This window comes from Bos indicus, chromosome 9 (assembly GCF_029378745.1).
Source record: "Bos indicus isolate NIAB-ARS_2022 breed Sahiwal x Tharparkar chromosome 9, NIAB-ARS_B.indTharparkar_mat_pri_1.0, whole genome shotgun sequence".
Taxonomy (NCBI): domain Eukaryota; kingdom Metazoa; phylum Chordata; class Mammalia; order Artiodactyla; family Bovidae; genus Bos; species Bos indicus.
Window position 1 is genome coordinate 86,117,319 of NC_091768.1, and position 18,443 is coordinate 86,135,761.

General features: G+C 39.9%; 1 protein-coding gene and 1 non-coding gene across 4 annotated transcripts in view; both read left to right on the forward strand.

The window, feature by feature from the left end:
• Positions 1-18,443, forward strand: part of UST (uronyl 2-sulfotransferase) — a 317,673-nt gene that overhangs the window by 79,212 nt on the left and 220,018 nt on the right. The window lies entirely within an intron of this gene.
• Positions 663-735, forward strand: TRNAG-GCC (transfer RNA glycine (anticodon GCC)). The gene has a single exon. It is a non-coding gene; the product is annotated as a tRNA-Gly (tRNA).

Here is an 18,443-nt window from a genome sequence, read left to right on the forward strand (position 1 = left end):
ACTTAAGAAACTTGAGCAACACGGTGGAATTAAATACTTGAGAATAGCCACAGAAAAGGGAAGGAAGAATGGGTTCATTTTGCCTGCATCATTTCACCCCCAAAGCTGGCATTGCTTAGTCTGAAGAGTGAATTCCCTAGCTAGAAGGAGTTTGCTTTGCCGGGAAAGGGCGAGCAGCCAGCTCCCTTCATTTTTCAGGGCACCGTATGGAGACCCTGCTTTGGTTACACCCCCAATAACCTTTGCAATCTCTGTGGATCACTCATAATGCACACCAATGACCACACAATTATAGATGTTGTGACCACTAGTGGCCTGACATGATGAGCCACCATGTACCCCTGGGCTTGGAGCCACTCCCCCACACTCAATTCCCTACACCACAATATTCAGGGTCACAGCGTACTCTAGCATATCCCCACCCACAGGTGAAGGTCTTTCCTTACCAAACTCAGTCCATAAAGTCTGGAAGAGGTGACCGCTTCTTCAGTTGTTCAAACATCTGTATGAGGCTATGGGAATCATGAAGAATTAGGGAAACATGACTCCACCCAAGAAGCACAGCAAACCTCCAGTAGCTGACCTAAAGAAATGGACATGTAGAAATTACATGACAAAAAAATTCAAAATAATTATTCAAAAGATGCTCAGAGAACAGGAGTTCTCTGGTGGTCCAGTGGTTAGGACTCTGCACTGCCAATGCTGTGGCCCGGAGTTCAATCCCTGGTTGGAGAACTAAGATCCCCACAAGCCACATGGCACAGCCAAAAATAAATAAATAAAGATGCTCAGAGAGCTACGATATAACACAGATAATAAATAGTGCAATGAAATTAGGAAAACAATACAAGAACAAAATAAGTTCAACAAAAAGATTTAAAAAATTAATAAAAGAACCAAATAGATTTTGGAGCTGAAAAATATAGTGACTGAGCAGAAGAACTCAGTAGAGAGCTTCAGCATTAGACTGGACCAAGCACAAGAATGAATCAATGAGCTTGAAGACAAATCATTTGAAACTATTCCATCAGAGGAGCAAAAAGAAAGAAGATTGAAAAGGAAGAAGGGCGCCTACAAGAGAAAAGAAACAATCTATGCATCACTGGAGTCATAGAGGAGAGCAGGGCAGAAAGGGTTAAAAACTTGGACATCCAAGTTCAGGAAGCTAATAAGTCACACCAAAATTTTCAGTCCAAAGCTATCTTCTCCAAGACACATTGCAATAAAACTGTCTAAAATCAAAGAAAGAAATTTAAAAGCAGTGAGAGAAAACAAAATTTTCCCATACAAAGGCTATACTTAGATTTCTTAGCAGAAACCTTGCAGGCCAGAGCAGGATGATGCATTCCAAATGCTGAAAGGAAAGAACTGCTAGTAAGAATATAGTTGATCCTTGAAACAGCACAGGTTTGAACTGCACGGGTCCAGTTACCCAGTTTTTATTTCTTCATTTATAGCTGTGCTGGGTCTTTGTTGCTGCATGGGCTTTTCTCTAGTTGTGGCGAGCGGGGGGACTGTTCTCTAGTTGTGATGCACGGATTGCAGTTCTTCTCTTGTTGCAAAGCACGAGCTCTAGGGCATGCAGGCTTCAGCAGTTGTGGCTCCTAAAAAGCCCTAGAAAACAGGCTCAGAAGTTGTGGCACACAGGTATTGTTGCTCTGAGGCATGTGGGATCCTCCTGGATCAGGGCCCAGTTCCTTGTCTCCAGCATTGGCAGGCAGATTCTTCACCACTGAGCCACCAGGGAAGTCCCCACAGTCTGTTTCTTTGTTATCACTAGTAAATACTACAGTACTCCATGATCGCAGTTGGTTGGATCTGAGGATGTGAAACCATGAATACGGAGGGCCAGTGGATACAGAGGGTCCATGTATACAGAGGGCCAGCTGTAAGTTGTACGTGGCTTATTGATGGTGAGTATTAATACCCCCTAGCCCCCGAGTTGTTCAAGGGTGACCTTCATTTTATCCAGAAATGATAGTTTTCCCTAAGAAGTAAGAGCTGAGGGAGTTCATTATCACTAAACCCACCTTACAGGAAATGCTGACAGGAATTCTCCAAACTGAAACATGAAAGAATGATAACTAGTAACATGAAAACATATAGCACACCGGTAAAGGTAAGTATATAGTCAGATTCAGAATACTTGGAAGATGATGCTGTGAAAGTGCTGCACTCAATATGCCAGCAAATTTGGAAAACTCAGCAGTGGCCACAGGACTGGAAAAGGTGTTTTCATTCTAATCCCAAAGAAAGGCAATGCCAAAGAATGCTCAAACTACCGCACAATTGCACTCATCTCACACACTAGTAAAGTAATGCTCAAAATTCTCCAAGCCAGGTTTCTGCAATACGTGAACCATGAACTTCCAGATGTTCAAGCTGGTTTTAGAAAAGGCAGAGGAACCAGAGATCAAATTGCCAACATCCACTGGATCATGGAAAAAGCAAGAGAGTTCCAGAAAAACTTCTATTTCTGCTTTATTGACTATGCCAAAGCCTTTGACTGTGTGGATCACAATAAACTGTGGAGAATTCTGGAAGAGATGGGAATACCAGACCACCTGACCTGCCTCTTGAGAAACCTATATGCAGGTGAGGAAGCAACAGTTAGAACTGGACATGGAACAGCAGACTGGTTCCAAATAGGAAAAGGAGTATGTCAAGGCTGTATATTGTCACCCTCCTTGTTTAACTTATATGCAGAGTACATCATGAGAAATGCTGGGTTGGAGGAAGCAAAAGCTGGAGTCAAGATTGCCGGGAGAAATATCAGTAACCTCAGATATGCAGATGACACCACCCTTATGGCAGAAAGTGAAGAGGAATTAAAAAGCCTCTTGATGAAAGTGAAAGAGGAGAGTGAAAAAGTTGGCTTAAAGCTCAACATACAGAAAACTAAGATCATGGCATCTGGTCCCATCACTTCATGGGAAATAGATGGGGAAACAGTGGAAACAGTGGCTGACTTAATTTTTCTGGGCTCCAAAATCACTGCAGATGGTGATTGCAGCCATAAAATTAAAAGACACTTACTCCTTGAAAGGAAAGTTATGACCAACCTAGACAGCATATTGAAAAGCAGAGACATGACTTTGCCAGCAAAGGTCCATCTAGTCAAGGCTATGGTTTTTCCCATGGTCATGTATGGATGTGAGAGTTGGACAATAAAGAAAGCTGAGTGCTGAAGAATTGATACTCTTAAACTGTGGTGTTGGAGAAGACTCTTGAGAGCCCCTTGGACTGCAAGGAGATCCAACCAGTCCAACCTAAAGGAGGAGATCAGTCCTGGGCGTTCATTGGTAGGACTGATGTTGAAACTGAAACTCCAATACTTTGGCCACCTGATGCGAAGAGCTGACTCATTTGAAAGGACCCTGATGCTGGGAAAGACTGAGGGCGGGAAGAGAAGGGGACAACAGAGGATGAGATGGTTGGATGGCATCACCGACTCAATGGACATGGGTTTGGGTGGCCTCTGGGAGTTGGTGATGAAGAGGCCTGGTGTGCTGCGATTCATGGGGTTGCAAAGAGTCGGACACGACTGAGCAACTGAACTGAACTGAATGCTGTAATTCGGTGGTGTGTTAACCACTTAACTCTGGTATAAACATTAAAGGTAAAAAGTATGAAAAATACCTATAGTTAAAATAATTTATTAGTCAATGCTCAATATAAAAAGATACAAATTGTGGCATCAGAAACAAAATGTGGGGAGGGGAGTAAAAGAGTAGAATTTTTGTATGAAATGGGAGTTTTGTTATTAGCTTAAAATACTGTTATATGTATAAGCTATTTCAAGTAAGCCTCAGTAACCACAAAACAAAAGTACACACAAGATAAACAGAAGGGACTCAAAAATAGAACCTTTTAGGTCACAATCATCAATTTACAAAGGAAGCAAAGAGGAACAGAGGAACTACAAGACAGCCAGAAAACAATGAACAAGATGACAATATCTGAGCTACGAGGGAAGCCCATAGTAAGAACTATCTAACTATAATTACTTTAAATGTAAATAGATTAAACTATCCAATCAAAGGGCACAGAGTGCCCTTGGATAAAAAAATAATACCCAGCTATATGCTGCCTATGAGAGATTCCTTCAGCTTCAAAGGCACACATAGGTTCAAAGTGAAGGTCTGGAAAAAGGTATTCCACACAATTGGATACCGAAAGGAAGCGGGGGAACTATACTTATATCAGACAAAATATATGGATGAAAGAAGAAAAACATGACAAATAGGTGATGATTAGCTTAAGATAGATTTCTAGTCTTTCACCACTAGTATGTAGCAGTTTTCCTATCACTTATGACCCCAAAAAAGAACTCATATTAGGTTTAAAGAAAGGATTTAGAAGTCTGAGAAATGGTTTTACTGATACAAAGAGATAACAGAAAGAAGTTAAAATTCAAGGAGAAAACGAGAATGAAGGACCAATAACACCAGGAAAATCTAGAGATATACTTATTGTTCTGAGTAGTTTTCCACTACAGCTTAAATCTTTGGCATGTTGGGAGCATCTGAGCTCATTTAGCTTCATGAACTTCAGATCATATTTTTGGAGCTCTAAGTTCAAGTCATGTTGATGAAGTGTGCTCAGATGGTCCAAAGAAGTTAGGTTTGGGGGACTGAATCACAAGAATGTGTTGGATACATCTGGCTTTCTAGCTCTGGAAAGAAGATGAATTGGGCCGAGGTCTCTGCTTACAGCTACTGGGTGATTGTGCAATCACAGATATAGTACAAGGCTATTCTTGGCCTCCTGCTTGCCAACTCAGGGCCAACATACTCTGCTTGACACAAAACACAAGCCTTCTTTAGAGAACTTTAGAGATTAACTGCTGCTGGATGGGTGTGGTGAGTACTGTTTGAAAACATACAGTCACCATCACAGTATAGAACACTGATACTGTGAAGGGGTCATGGACCAGAGAGATAGTTTTTTCTGCGAGAAGGTACACTTCTCATTTATTTTCACTATCTCTGGGTCAAACCTGATGGGGATTGATAATATTTTCTTAGCGCCAGAATTTGGTCAATACGTTGCCTGGGTTACCTGAATCATTGCAGAATGCCATGGGGGATGGGGTGACGTGCAATGTCCCCCTTTCTAGACTTAACAGGCAGCTGGGAGACTGACGGTGGGAGAGATGTGAGTTGGCAGGTTGGTCTGACTAATATGGCTCCCCTAATGGTAGGCCAGTATATCTTGCTATCCTAGTTGGAGGCTGAAGTAATCTTATTGGCCAGGCGGTCTTGAAATCACTTGTTTGGCTTCAATCATGGCACATGACATGGGGCCACATATCTAATGTGCATCCCTTTTGGATGAACACATTGTTAATTAAGCAGCGGGTGCTTACTTATCCCAAATAGAGCTGAAATTAAATCCAAAGCATTTTTCTCTAACCTAGGACTTGAGCCATTCAGGCACTTAAGGCAGATGATTATAGCCTTGACATGACTGGTAAAATCTTTATCATTTATTCTCTTCACTTTCCTGAGTCTCAAGCACCTCTTGGAGCTCAGAAGCCATCTTAAATTGTCCCCAAATGGGTTTCAGTCATGTATTATGGGACCATCCTTCTTTCCACTGACCTGCTAGTATCCAAATTCACTGATACACAAGAGGGCAAGGCTTTGGCATAACACTGCCCTGAGCTTAGCAGAGGCTGATTCAGTCAACCTTTATGCCCCAGGGAGGAGTCCTCCACCTAAGAGATGCAGAGACTTTTTCCTGTTTCTTCTCGAAAAGAGGAGGGTTCTATAGAGTAAACCAACATCTGGGAAGAGAGAAAAAGTAGGGAAGCATAGGCTCAGGATTACCATAAGGGGAAAATATCTCCTTAACTTGAGTTATGAGAAGCAGAGTTATAGGTAGGATGTTTGAGATTGGGACGAGGGCTAATAAAACTCTTAAGAGGTGTCACCAAGAGACACCGGGAATTGCTAGGATGGCCTGGGAGACATCATTCATGGACCAAATCAAGACTGAACCTGGGAATGAGAGACAAGAGTACTGGCTGTGGGGAAATAAGCTGAGCTCTACCCTAGAGCACTTATTTTGAATTAATCCAGTTTTTAAATGAGTTACCTTCATAGACTGTAGCAGTGTTTGCTTCACTGTGGATAGCAAAAAGGAATAAAAAAGGCTTTTTTATTGGAATTGCTACAATTTCACTCTTTTTTGAACAGTATGAAATTGTTGGCCATGGACTTAATTTTCAACTTTATGTACCTGTGTTCATTTTCTATGTCAGTGTAACAAATTATATCATATGTTTTATAACACGAGTTTCTGGTCTTGGCAGTTCTGGAGCTCACAGGTTCAATGGAGGTCTTGTGCTCATGCTCAGTCACTAAGTCATGACCCCGTGGACTGCAGCCAACCAGGCTCCTCTGTTCATGGAATTTCCCAGGCAAGAATACTGGAGTGGGTTGCCATTTCCTTCTCCAGAGGATTTTCCCGACCCAGGGATCAAACCCATATCTCCTGCATTGGCAGGCAGGTTCTCTACTGCTGAGCCACGAGGGAGGCCCCAGTGAAGGTCTCACTGGGGTAAAGTTACAGAGTCAGCCACCTTGGATGCCTCTCTGAAAGCTCTGGGGAGAATCTTATTTCCTTGCTTTTTCCAGCTTCCAGGGACCAGCTGGACTCTTGGGCTTTTGCTTGCATCCCCCTTCCTCCAGCTTCCAACCAGCAATGTCAGGTTGTGTTCTTCTCATATTGTATCCTTCTCACCTTACTGTGGAAGCCACAACTCCTTCTTTGACTTTCTCTTCTATTTCTGTGATTACATTGGGACCACCCAAATAATCCAGTATAATCTCTCCACCTCGAGGTCTTCAACTTAATCACACCTGCAAAGTCCCTTTTGCCATGTGAGGTAACATGTTCACGGGTTCTGCGGATTAGGACATGTATAGCATTGAGACTGGAGAAGGCAGTGGCACCCCACTCCAGTACTCTTGCCTGGAAAATCCCATGGACGGAGGAACCTGGTAGGCTGCAGTCCATGGGGTCGCTAAGAGTTAGACACGACTGAGCGACTTCACTTTCACTTTTCCCTTTCACACACTGGAGAAGGAAATGGCAACCCACTCCAGTGTTCTTGCCTGGAGAATCCCAGGGACGGGGGAGCCTGGTGGGCTTCCGTCTATGGGGTCGCACAGAGCCGGACACGACTGAAGTGACTTAGCAGCAGCAGCAGCATTGAGACTGTTAGTCCACCTATCAGAAAATACCAGAAAATAAAGGTATTGCTGATAATGGCTAAATGCAGATAAGCATGGTTTTTCTACAGTGTGAGCAATTTATAGGACATATGCACAAGCCAGAATCAAGATTGTGGAAATATCAATAACCTCAGATATGCACATGACACCACCCTTATGGGAGAAAGTGAAGAGCCTTGATCAAAAGAGCCTCTTGATGAAGGTGAATGAGGAGAGTGAAAAGCTGGCTTAAAATTCAACATTCAAAAAACTAAGATCATGGCATCTGGTGCCATCACTTCGTGGCAAAAATGGGGAAACAATGGAAACAGTGACAGATTTTATTTTCTTGGGCTCAAAAATCACTGTAGATGGTGACTGCAGCCATGAAATTAAAAAATGCTTGTTCCTTGTAAGAAAAGCTATGACAAACCTACAGAGCATATTAAAAAGCAGAGACATTACTTTGCCAGCAAAGGTCCATCTAGTCAAAGCTATGTTTTTTCCAGTAGTCATGTATGGATGTGAGAGTTGAACCATAAAGAAAGCTGAGTGTCAAAGAATTGATGCTTTTGAACTGTGGTGTTGGAGAAGACTCTTGAGAGTCCCTTGGACTGCAAGGAGATCAAACAAGACACTCCTAAAGGAAATCAATTCTGACTATTCATTGGAAATACTGATGCTGAAACTGAAGCTCCAATACTTTGGCCACCCAGTACCAAGAACTGACTCATTAGAGAAGACCCTGATGCTGGAAAAGATTGAAGCCAGGAGGAGAAGGGGGCAAAAGAGGAGGAGTTATTTGGGTGGCATCACCGACTTGATGGACATAAGTCTGAGTAAGCTCTGGGAGTTGATGAAGAACAGGGAAGCCTGGTGTGCTGCAGTCCACGGGGTCACAGAAGATCGGCACGACTGAGCAACTGAACAACAGCAACAAGAGCTGGCAAATGGTTTACTAGCAAATGGACTTTCGGACATTCCAATTATCATCAAAATAGACCCAACATATTCTACATATAGAGTGGAACAAGATTCTGAATAAGAATAATTACACTAAGATGTGTTCTTCACACAAGAGAGTAATTCTTGGACTCCTATTGGAAAAAAAAAAAGTCTATACTTCAAATGAGATAATCTCAAGATTATTCATCATGATTCTGGTCATCTTGCCATGTTCTCAATTTTTAAATTATTCTAGTTTGTCAAAAGAAATGTCATTGTTAATTAAAGAGCTTGCTCTCTACGCATTGAAATAGCAATATTTCAGTGATATTTAAAAGAACATATTGTGGTTTTCTAAAACATACAATAGCATATGTTTTTTAAAGTGCTTTAAAATCTTTTTTTAAAAGATTGGATTAAGGAGAGTGGGAAAGTCTGTAACAGTCCATTTTCATTTGTTATTCTGAAAGACAAAAATTTTTTTTTTCATAGAGGTTGTCAGTTATCTCCATGCATTTACAAATGAGTTTGAGCTATTCACTTTCTGGATTTGGGGTAACCCTACAGGGTTTTGACTTCTGTTAAATTATCTGTTTAACTTGTGTGTGACAGGTTGATGTTATCAAATACTTTGTTACTCTATATGGTTTTTTTTTTTAAACAAAGTATTTTAACTGTGTTTGTTTAGAAGTCTGATTCATATTTTGCTACTAGATTTGAAGTCAAGAATTATATTAAAAAAGAGCTCAGAAAGAGCAGTATCATATGCTAATAATGCCATTATATTATTGTTGGAAAAATTAATTTTGCAAAGTTATTGGAATATAATATTTGATAACACATCTAAGTGATCATACAGTCCTTAAAATAAACAAAATCATTTCCTTATGAGGGGCAGGATACTGTGATATTAAAAGCACAGACTATAGAGCCAGTCCGTCTGGGTTGGAATCCTTGGCTCTGCCACTTGCTAGATATGTATCCTTGGGCAGGTCACTTTACATCACTTGGCTTCATTTTGCTCATCTGTAAAGTGGAGGAGAGAACTAAACAAATTTATGTACATAAAGCACTTGGAGAAATGCCTGATTCGTAGTTGGTAAATCCAAGTATTTGCTATGAGATGATGATGGTAGTGACAATGATGATTATTATATATAAACTTTACAGCCAAAATATGCATTAAGTAATCATTATTAAGCACTTTTCAAGGCTTAAAAAACTCCTTAAACTAATCAGATCGACAGTAGAAACAATTTAATGTTTACAGTAACATTTCATAACCAGTAGTACATTGAGGTTAATTTTTATTAGTACTCCATTTGAATAGGCCAACTGAAACCAGATTTTCCTCTTTCTTAAAAATTAGAAAGCAGATGCTATTTATTTGCAAGGGAATAAGCAGAAATTACTGAAAATATACATTGTCTACTGTAAACATGATGCTACCAATTCCTTGAAATAAGAAGTGGAAAATTCATTTAAGACGTATGTCTCTGATCAATTGGAGGGTGCCCAGGGACAAAATGAATATTTCAAGTTATACTCTGGGATTTTTTTTTTTTTTTAGTTATTAAATTTAAGACCACACATGTTTAAGAGTGGTAGGGAAAATAGATGCTTACTTAGGCTTTTATATGGGCTTCCCAGGTGGTATTAGTGGTAAAGAACCCGCTTGCAGGAGACATAAGAGACACAGGTTTGATCTCTGGGTTAGGAAGATCCCCTAGAGGAGTGAATGACAATTCACTTCATTATTATTGCCTTGAGAATCCCATGGACAGAGGAGCCTGGTGGCCTCAGTCCATAGTTGATAGGCCTTTATACATATATGTAGCCTCTGCTCCCAAATTCCTTTTAAGCCATGAATGCAGGTTGCCTGGTTCTGCCCCTTCCACCCAACCGTCGGAACAGGGCACTGTGCTCTAATGATCGTCTCCGTTTCCAGTTCCCAACCTGGAAAATGTGGAAATTGTCAGCCACGTCCTGGCATCATAGTGAAGCTGGTTGGACACGTGGAATAACAGTGTACCGTGTGAAAGGCCAGGGCTTCCCAGGTGGCACTGGTGGTAAAGAATCCGCCTGCCAATGCAAGAGAGGCAGCAGACGTGGGCTCAGTCCCTGTATCGGGAAGATCCTCTGGAGGAGGAAATGGCAACCTACTCCTGTATACTTGCCTGGAGGAATCCATGGATAGAGGAGCCTGGCGGGCTATAGTCCGTGGGGTCGCATAGAGTCAAACACAACTGAATGTGCATGCAGTGAACATATGAAAGAAAAATGCAAATATTATTAAATATACTGTGTTCAGTTCACTTCTAGGATTCATCTTGAATCTTTCCATTTCTCTCCATCTCCACGTGCTCTGTTTCTGTCCATCATTTCTTTTCTGGGCACCAGCCTTTCCCTCACAGTCTCTTGTGTTCTCTCTGTCTTCACTATTTATTTTCATCCCATCCCCAAATTATTTTAAATTTGAGGGCGCTGATTTTTTATAAATTCAGAAATATATATTTTAAGACATTTTCTTCTTCTCTGTATTCTTCTTCTTTCTGATAGTTACTAGTAACTTCAGTTCCAAAAATGAAATTATTTTACCACACCCATCATTATGTATGTCTCTACTTACTTTAGTATGACCTAAGGAATATTATTTTGGAAGCATTATTTTAGAAGCTGTTATTTTTATTTTTAGTCATTTTTCAGCTTGTGACTTCAAGTGCAAGGATATCCTAGAGTTAGTAGCATGGGCCAAGACTTGCCTATCATCTCCAAAACATTAAAAAACCACTGGGTAGTACACTTAGAATATGTGTGATTAACCACTGTATACATGTCTGCAAGTTTCCAAAGCACCCTGTCTGTGAGTCTGGATGGTGACTCAGAGGGCAAAACAAGAAGACTTGAGATCTATAATTATAAATCTATAACTTGATAATTTATAAAATCTATAATTTTAATAATTATTAAAATATCTATAATATTTTAGGCAGGAACCAATGCCTCCTTAAAATACTTCCCTTAATAAAGTGACTTGCTGAATTGTTGAGGGTCAGACATGGGGAGGTGCCTTGTAGAATTAGTTGGAAGCTGGACCAAACCATCAATCTCCTCCCAGCTTGTGGCAAATAGGCCAGGTTTTGTTGGCAACATGAGGTATATGTTTAAAAATAGTATTTTCCATCATCCTTTCAGTTTTATATGTATAACATAACTAGTTTGGATGAAAGAAAGACAGCAATTAATAAGGGAAGTGATATACCCATCCTAAGTTCAGTCCAATTCTGCCCCCTGCAGAGGGCACTGAGCAGCAGCCGCAGGGTCCTGGCACATTATTTCAGGCTTATTGAGCATTCATTGCAACGTGCAATGCACTGAAAATGTGACCACTGCCATTGATCATAGTACTGCGGAATATTTGTGCAAGATGTCCAGTGGTCCCCAGGCTTCTGGATGAAGACCTGGTAAGAATGTTACTTGGAGACTGCCAAGTAAGAACATTAAAAAAAAAGTCTGACCTTGAGGATATTATGTTAGTGAAATAACCCAAACACAAAAGGACAAATACTATAGGATATCACTTAGTTGAGTTACCTAGAGCAGTCAAATTTGAGACAGAAAGTTTGGGATGGTGAAAAAGTTCTAGATATAGATGTTAGATGGTTACACAACACCGTGAATGTACTTAATGCCACTGAACCGCACAAGTGAAATGGATAAGTTTTATGTTATAGATACATAAAATTAAGTGTTATTACAATTAAAATAACCTACCACCTATTTTCATCATTCTTGAATAAGACAAAGGATTGTTTCTGTTTAGTCAGTAAGTTGTGACTGACTCTTTGCAACCCGGTAGACTGTAGCCTACCAGTCTCCTCTGTCCATGGGATTTCCCAGGCAAGAATACTGGAGTGGATTGCCATGTCTTACTCCGAGGGATCTTCCTGACCTAGGAATGGAACCTATATCTCCTGCAGTGGTGGGTGGATTCTTTACCACTGAGCCACCTGGGAAGTTCAAAAGAAAGGATGTTTTCACATATAAAAGAAAGGAAGAAAGAAAAAGAAAGAGAAGAATTAAAGAATGAAAGGGAGGGAGGAAGGGAAGGAGAGGAATGATCTTAGATTAAAGGATATTATTTTAAAAGTATTAAATGTAACTATGTATTAAATGAATCAACAAAAAATTGATTCATTGTCCTTTGGTTTCTCCTTTTGTTACAGATGGTCAACACTGACTGATTCACAGCACATACACATACAACATTTAGAAATTAACATAGTATAATTCTCTCATTTGCAGATTAAAACTTCAGATTCAGAGAGAGGAAGTGTCTTATCCAAATATGACAGGGACAGTCATTTCAGTCCCTTAATTTTCATTTTCATTCTCTTAATCTAAATGTGTTTTAAAGAGATCATTTAAATGTAGGCATTTAAATTATTTTTAAAAATGACTCATGAAGAGTGTTCTTTCTATTTTGCAATGCCTGTTACTATCAGAAATTGGCTTTATAGTTTTAGTCTTGTTATTAAGGTTGTCCTGCTCTTAGTTTCAGATTTATTTCATTTATTGAATCCCTTCTAGTGCTAGGCATTGTAAATGAATATTTCTATTTTCATTTAGCAGACATTTATAGTGTTTATTAAGAGCAAGGCATTGTTCTAACTACCTTACAAATAATAACTCATAAGTCTTACAATAATGCTGAGATAGGTATAATTATTGTCCTCACTTAAAAAATAAGGACACGAAGGCCCAGACTGCTTAAGTACTTGCTGTAAGTCATAGAGCTAGTAAGTGGTGGACTGCAGTTCCACTTTGACTCATTACAATTAAATTCAATTAGGGCTTCCCTGGTGGCTTAGATGGTAAAGAATCTGCCTGCCATGTGGGAGACCTGGGTTCGATCTTTGGGTTGGGAAGATCCCCTGGAGGAGGCCATGGCAACCCATTCCAGAATTCCTGCCTGGAGAATCCCATGGACAGAGGAGCCCGGTGGGCTACAGTCCATTGGGTTGCAAAGAATCAGACCCATTAGGGGTCTTTTCTAATGAACCACCGCTTTGCATCAGGTGGCCAAAATTCAGCATCAGTCCTTCCAATGAATATTCAGGATTGATTTCTTTTTGGATTGACTGGTTTGATCTCCTTGCAGGCCAAGGTTCTCTCAAGAGTCTTCTCCAACATCATAGTTCAAAAGCATCACTCAGCCTTCTTTATGGTCCAACTCTCACAACCACACGTGACTACTAGAAAAACCATAGCCTTGACTAGATGGACCTTTGTTGGCAAAGTAATGTCTCTGCTTTTTACTATGCTGTCTAGGTTTGTCATAGCTTTCCTTCCAAGGAGCAAGCATCTTTTAATTTCATCTGCAACGATTTCAGAGCCCAAGAAAATAGTACAGTGCAAATTAATTTAAAGATTTAAAAGTATATATTAGAATCCTAGTACAGTGCAAATTAATTTAAAGGTATAGCTGAGAGAAGCCTAAAAATGAATCAGCATCTCACAGAGGGAAGGACAACATATAGCACCTCCCCAGGTCTGCACTGCCCTTTTACAGTAATGTGGTGATAGGGAAAGGAATGTGAGACTGTTGCATGTTGAATTAGTGATCATCTTTATGGTGATTTAGTGGTTTTGAGGAACATTATCAGCAGGAAAGTCAAGGTAATCTTGTACAGGAAAGCGAATCAGAAAACCCAAATCCAATTAGATCAGCAGAACTCTATGTAAGTACCTTCTTATAGTTGGGATACGTAGTGGAGAAATGTAGTCAATTTATATTGGGACCCTTGGCAGATCAATTTTATTTGATGTGTAAGCAAGAATTCAAAACTTCTGAACTATTTTTATTCCTTGACTTTTAAAAGCTTGCTTCTTATAAGTAGCAAGCCGTGTCAAGTCAATATTGTATTTCTGCCTTTTCATTGTCATAACTGTCAGAACAAACAGTCGGTAGAAAAGGATGAGAAAAAACTTTCATCTTGACATATTAATAAGAAAAAAAGAAGGTTTCGGAACTCCCTTCTCCAGCATCATTTAATGGAATCATTCTTGACCCTTTGTCCTCCAAAAGCACCAGCCTATTGGAGACCTTCTCACACTGCTACATTTAGTTCTGGGAAGACATTATTGGTAGGGCAATACAAAACAATGATTTACAAATGATAGGAAAACATCACCAATATGTTTTTTTTAAATTGTGGAGCCTAGGGGCTTCTCTGATGACTCAGTGATAAAGATTCCACCTGTCAATGCAGGGGACATGGGTTCGATCCCTGGTCCAGGAATATCCCATGTGCTGCTGAGCAACTAAGCCCATGAGCCACAACTACTGAGCCTGTGCTCTAGAGCCCTGGAGCCAGGATTACTGAAGCCCATGCTGCGCAGCAAGGGAAACCACCGCAATGAGAAGCCGGCGAAACTAGAGAGCAGCCCCCGCTCGGCAACCAGAGAAAGAAACCCTCACAGCAATGAAGACCCAGCATAGCCAAAAATAAATAAATAAATAAGGTTTCAAAATTATCTTTAAAAAATTTTTGGAGCATATGGAAAGGGGGAAAAAGCAACAACAACACTGGTTTTGTGAAATGAGAACCAGAAAGTTCCCAGTGGAAAGAGTGTGTGTCCAAGATGAAAAGGATACCTTGTGGTCCAGGAAATGTAAGGGAAAGACAAATAGGTTATAGATGCTCTAACGTTGCTGGAAATACTGTCACCTTTCCAGCGAGCCACCCACCTATAAACTCACAGAGTCCACTGTATAGATCTCCAGCTCTTGAGAAGTGGAGTGATTGAAATTCAACATGCACACACCTGAATATTAATTTTTAAAAACATACCTTTGAAACCAGCAATTTCATCAAAAAGGTTAAAGGAAAAAACATTTTTCCAGGTTTAAGTACATTCTTAAGAGTCTGCATAAATCGTGATGGTTAAAAAGCAAAGTCTTTTTCTTATCAATGTAAGTGTTCTGTGAAATGATTGATTTTGAGAGAAGCACTAGCCATCCTAGGCTTTTCCTCATCTTATTTTTTGTTCAGAAATTGGCGCTGTTATTGAAACAATATGGGTGAACATCTCTCTCAAAGATGTAATTTTTTCCACCTATTGTCTCCATGTTTTCACGTTGTTTAACAGGTTTTAAAGGGACTTCAAAAGAATAACACTGATATGCACAAGAGAAAAAATATCACAGAGTTATAATATTCATTTCATTTTAATCTTGCATTCATTTAAGCAAAAGAAAAAATATCCAGTGTCAAAATAAAATACTTCTTTGACTAACTTAAAAAAAGTTTATTTAATCATTTAGTCACTTTTTGTAGGAAAACTTTTTTAGTAGGGAGCCTTTAGATTTTTCTAGGTGAAAATAAACCAGTTTTAGAAAGCATTATTTTTGCTGAAGCAGCATTATTTCCAATATATAAGCCATCCATTCATTTAGTTCTTATTTATTAAACAGTTACTGAGGGAGTACTGTGAGCTAGGGGCTGTGCTCTGTATGGGGATAAATAAAACATAGATCCTGCCATCAAGGAATTCATACTGTTTAAAGGTAAATTTCATCTGAAGATTGCCAGTAGAAAATAGCCATTTAATAAGACCTTGTTGTTTAATCACTCAGTCGTGTCTGACTCTTTTGCAGCTCCGTGAACTGTAGCCCGACAGGCACCTCTGTCTATGCGATTTCCCAGGCAAGAATATCGGAGTGGGTTGCCATTTCCTTCTCCCCAACCCAGGAATCGAACTTTTGTCTCCTGCATTGGCAAGTGGATTCTTTACCACTGAGCCACCAGGGAAGCCCAAGACCTATCAATAAATGTAATAAATAATGTAAATAAATAAATATATGTAGTAAATACCCAAGGTAAACAGAATAATAGTCAATCTTTAAGATAGTATGTTGCTACAATTCTGAATTCCATTCCAGGGAACTCAAAGATTTTTATTGAATTAAAAAGGAATACAAAACATTTTAAGATTCCTGTGCAATATAAAGGAAAGTGGTTAGTGGTTTGTTTTTCAGCTGGTAGAATGGTAATAAGGTTTCTCAGAGATTCTGTTTTAATCAAGCCTGTCTCTGGTCCCTGGTTAGCTATCCTCAGGAGTTAATCGATTTATTGATGAAGGGTCCTTTCATGAAGGGCTCAAGGACCATCATTTTCTGAGTCTCTAGGCTACTTTTGACTTGTTGGGAACCGGGCATCCCGCATGCACTGAGCGTGACAGCTCACTGGCACCCAGAGTGCTGGTTTACTCAGGAGCCTGTAGGGTTTTCCAAGATGACGCCTAGTTGATTCATTTCTGAATCTCGAGCACTGACATTTGTGTAAAAATATGGGAGTGTGTAGGGCAGGAAGTTCAGTGCAATCAGCTTTTCTTGGAAAATATTTTTCCTTTTCAATTCCATGGCTATTTTTAAAAAGGGATGTTAGGAACTTGAGTTAGTTCAAAGATGAGTATGTGTTTTCCTTTCATGATGACACATAATTATTTTCAGTAAAGACTAAAAGAAACCATCCTTTTCTGTTGTCTAGCCAATAACTGACTAAAATGAGCAGTGCTGATTTACAGGTCTGTGGTGGCTGAGAGCAGAACTTTGGGGAGTTTCTTTTTTTTTTTTTCTTTGATTTGAGCTATCAGAGTTCATGTTCTGTGGAGAAGGAGAAGCAGTCCCAGGCACACACAGGCACTCATCAGCTTGATAGCCTTCTACATCCCCGCAGCTCCATGTGCTCAAATACGTTTTTGCCAAAAGCCAATGCTAATTTAATGTGTATGGAAATTATGTATTCTGAGTCATGAGTTACTTTTCTTAACTATAGTTGTTACTGGTGCTGTAATAACTTGGCAACATTTCATCATTTTTTTTTCTTTATGTCTGGCTCATGTTAGCTTGTGTTAACTCCATCTCACAAAAACCCAAACAAACATAAATTTCATAGGACCTACTTGGCATCTGGCAGTGTTTCACGTAACTACCTAATTTATTTATTGAAATTCATAGTAAAGATGGCTCATCATGAATTGACACAGTGTTCAGGCCTTACCACCCTCTGGCTGAGTCACCTGGGGTGAATCACTTAACTTCTCTGAGCACCGGAGTCTTGATACTGGGATTGGATTAGAAAATCTCTAAATTCTGTCTAGTTCTGAAGGAATTTAGAGATTTGGGATTTGATGTGTATAATTGCTCCTAGGATGAATTTGAAGCTCTCTGAGACTCATCATTGATATCGTTTTTGGATATCATTGGAAACACTGAGAAGCCCTGCAAAAAGATGGACACTGGGTCTACACTGGGATGAGAGGTTAGGCAGTCTGGAGGGTGAACAACTGAGCCCCCTGGGGAGCAAGAAGATTCCCCCAAGGTGGATGAGAGAGCAGGACACTTCCCAGGAGAAACAGCTTAGCTCTACAGACCTAAACTTTCCCTAGACACTTGGATCTTGGAGACTGGATTACTATGCCGTGAAGAAGAGATTAACAGTTCTCTTCAGAAGTAATAGGAAACCACTTGAGTCAGAATCATTTTTTTCAGCTGATGACTCATGAAGACATAAGTTGGAGGAGAAAACAGAATTGTAGGTGGTTTCATGGGTATTTGAGTAAAATATTTAGTTCTCGAAAATTACCCATTTATATTGATAGGAATTATCAGTGTACCTGCGATGAGTTGTAATATGTGTTGGGATTTCAGGTGGCTGAATAAATAACACTCCTTTAGTCCTCTTCTGAATTTTGGACCAATTCTCAACCGTTGGAAACTGTCAATTCAAGATCAAAATGGCTTTAGATTTGCATCCCATGGGCTTGCTAAAGCTCCTCTAAATTGAAGATATCCTCCTGTCCATGTGCTACATTCATTCCCTCACTGGGACAAAGCCCACGTCATTAAGAGAATGGAGTGGCAGAGGCGATCATAATTAGGGAGACAGACTGGTTTCAAAAGCCAGAAATACTCGGTTACTTTCTCCAAAACTCATCCATCAAACAAGTCACAAAAAACGGTGGGAGAGGTCAGACCAGGAATGTTCTCTGGCTGAAGCTCATTCGCTTGGATCCCAAAACATGGAAAAGGCCACTCCTAAGAGTTAGCATCAAGCTTATTATTGTACTGGGAACTGTGTTTGAAAGATATGAGAGAAGTATATATTCAACAAGTATTTACTAACAAGTAGCAAGCACTTTTCTAGGCTCTGAGATACAGCAGAGAACATGACATGGTGCCTCTTCTTTAGGGAACTTATATTCTTGGGGGAG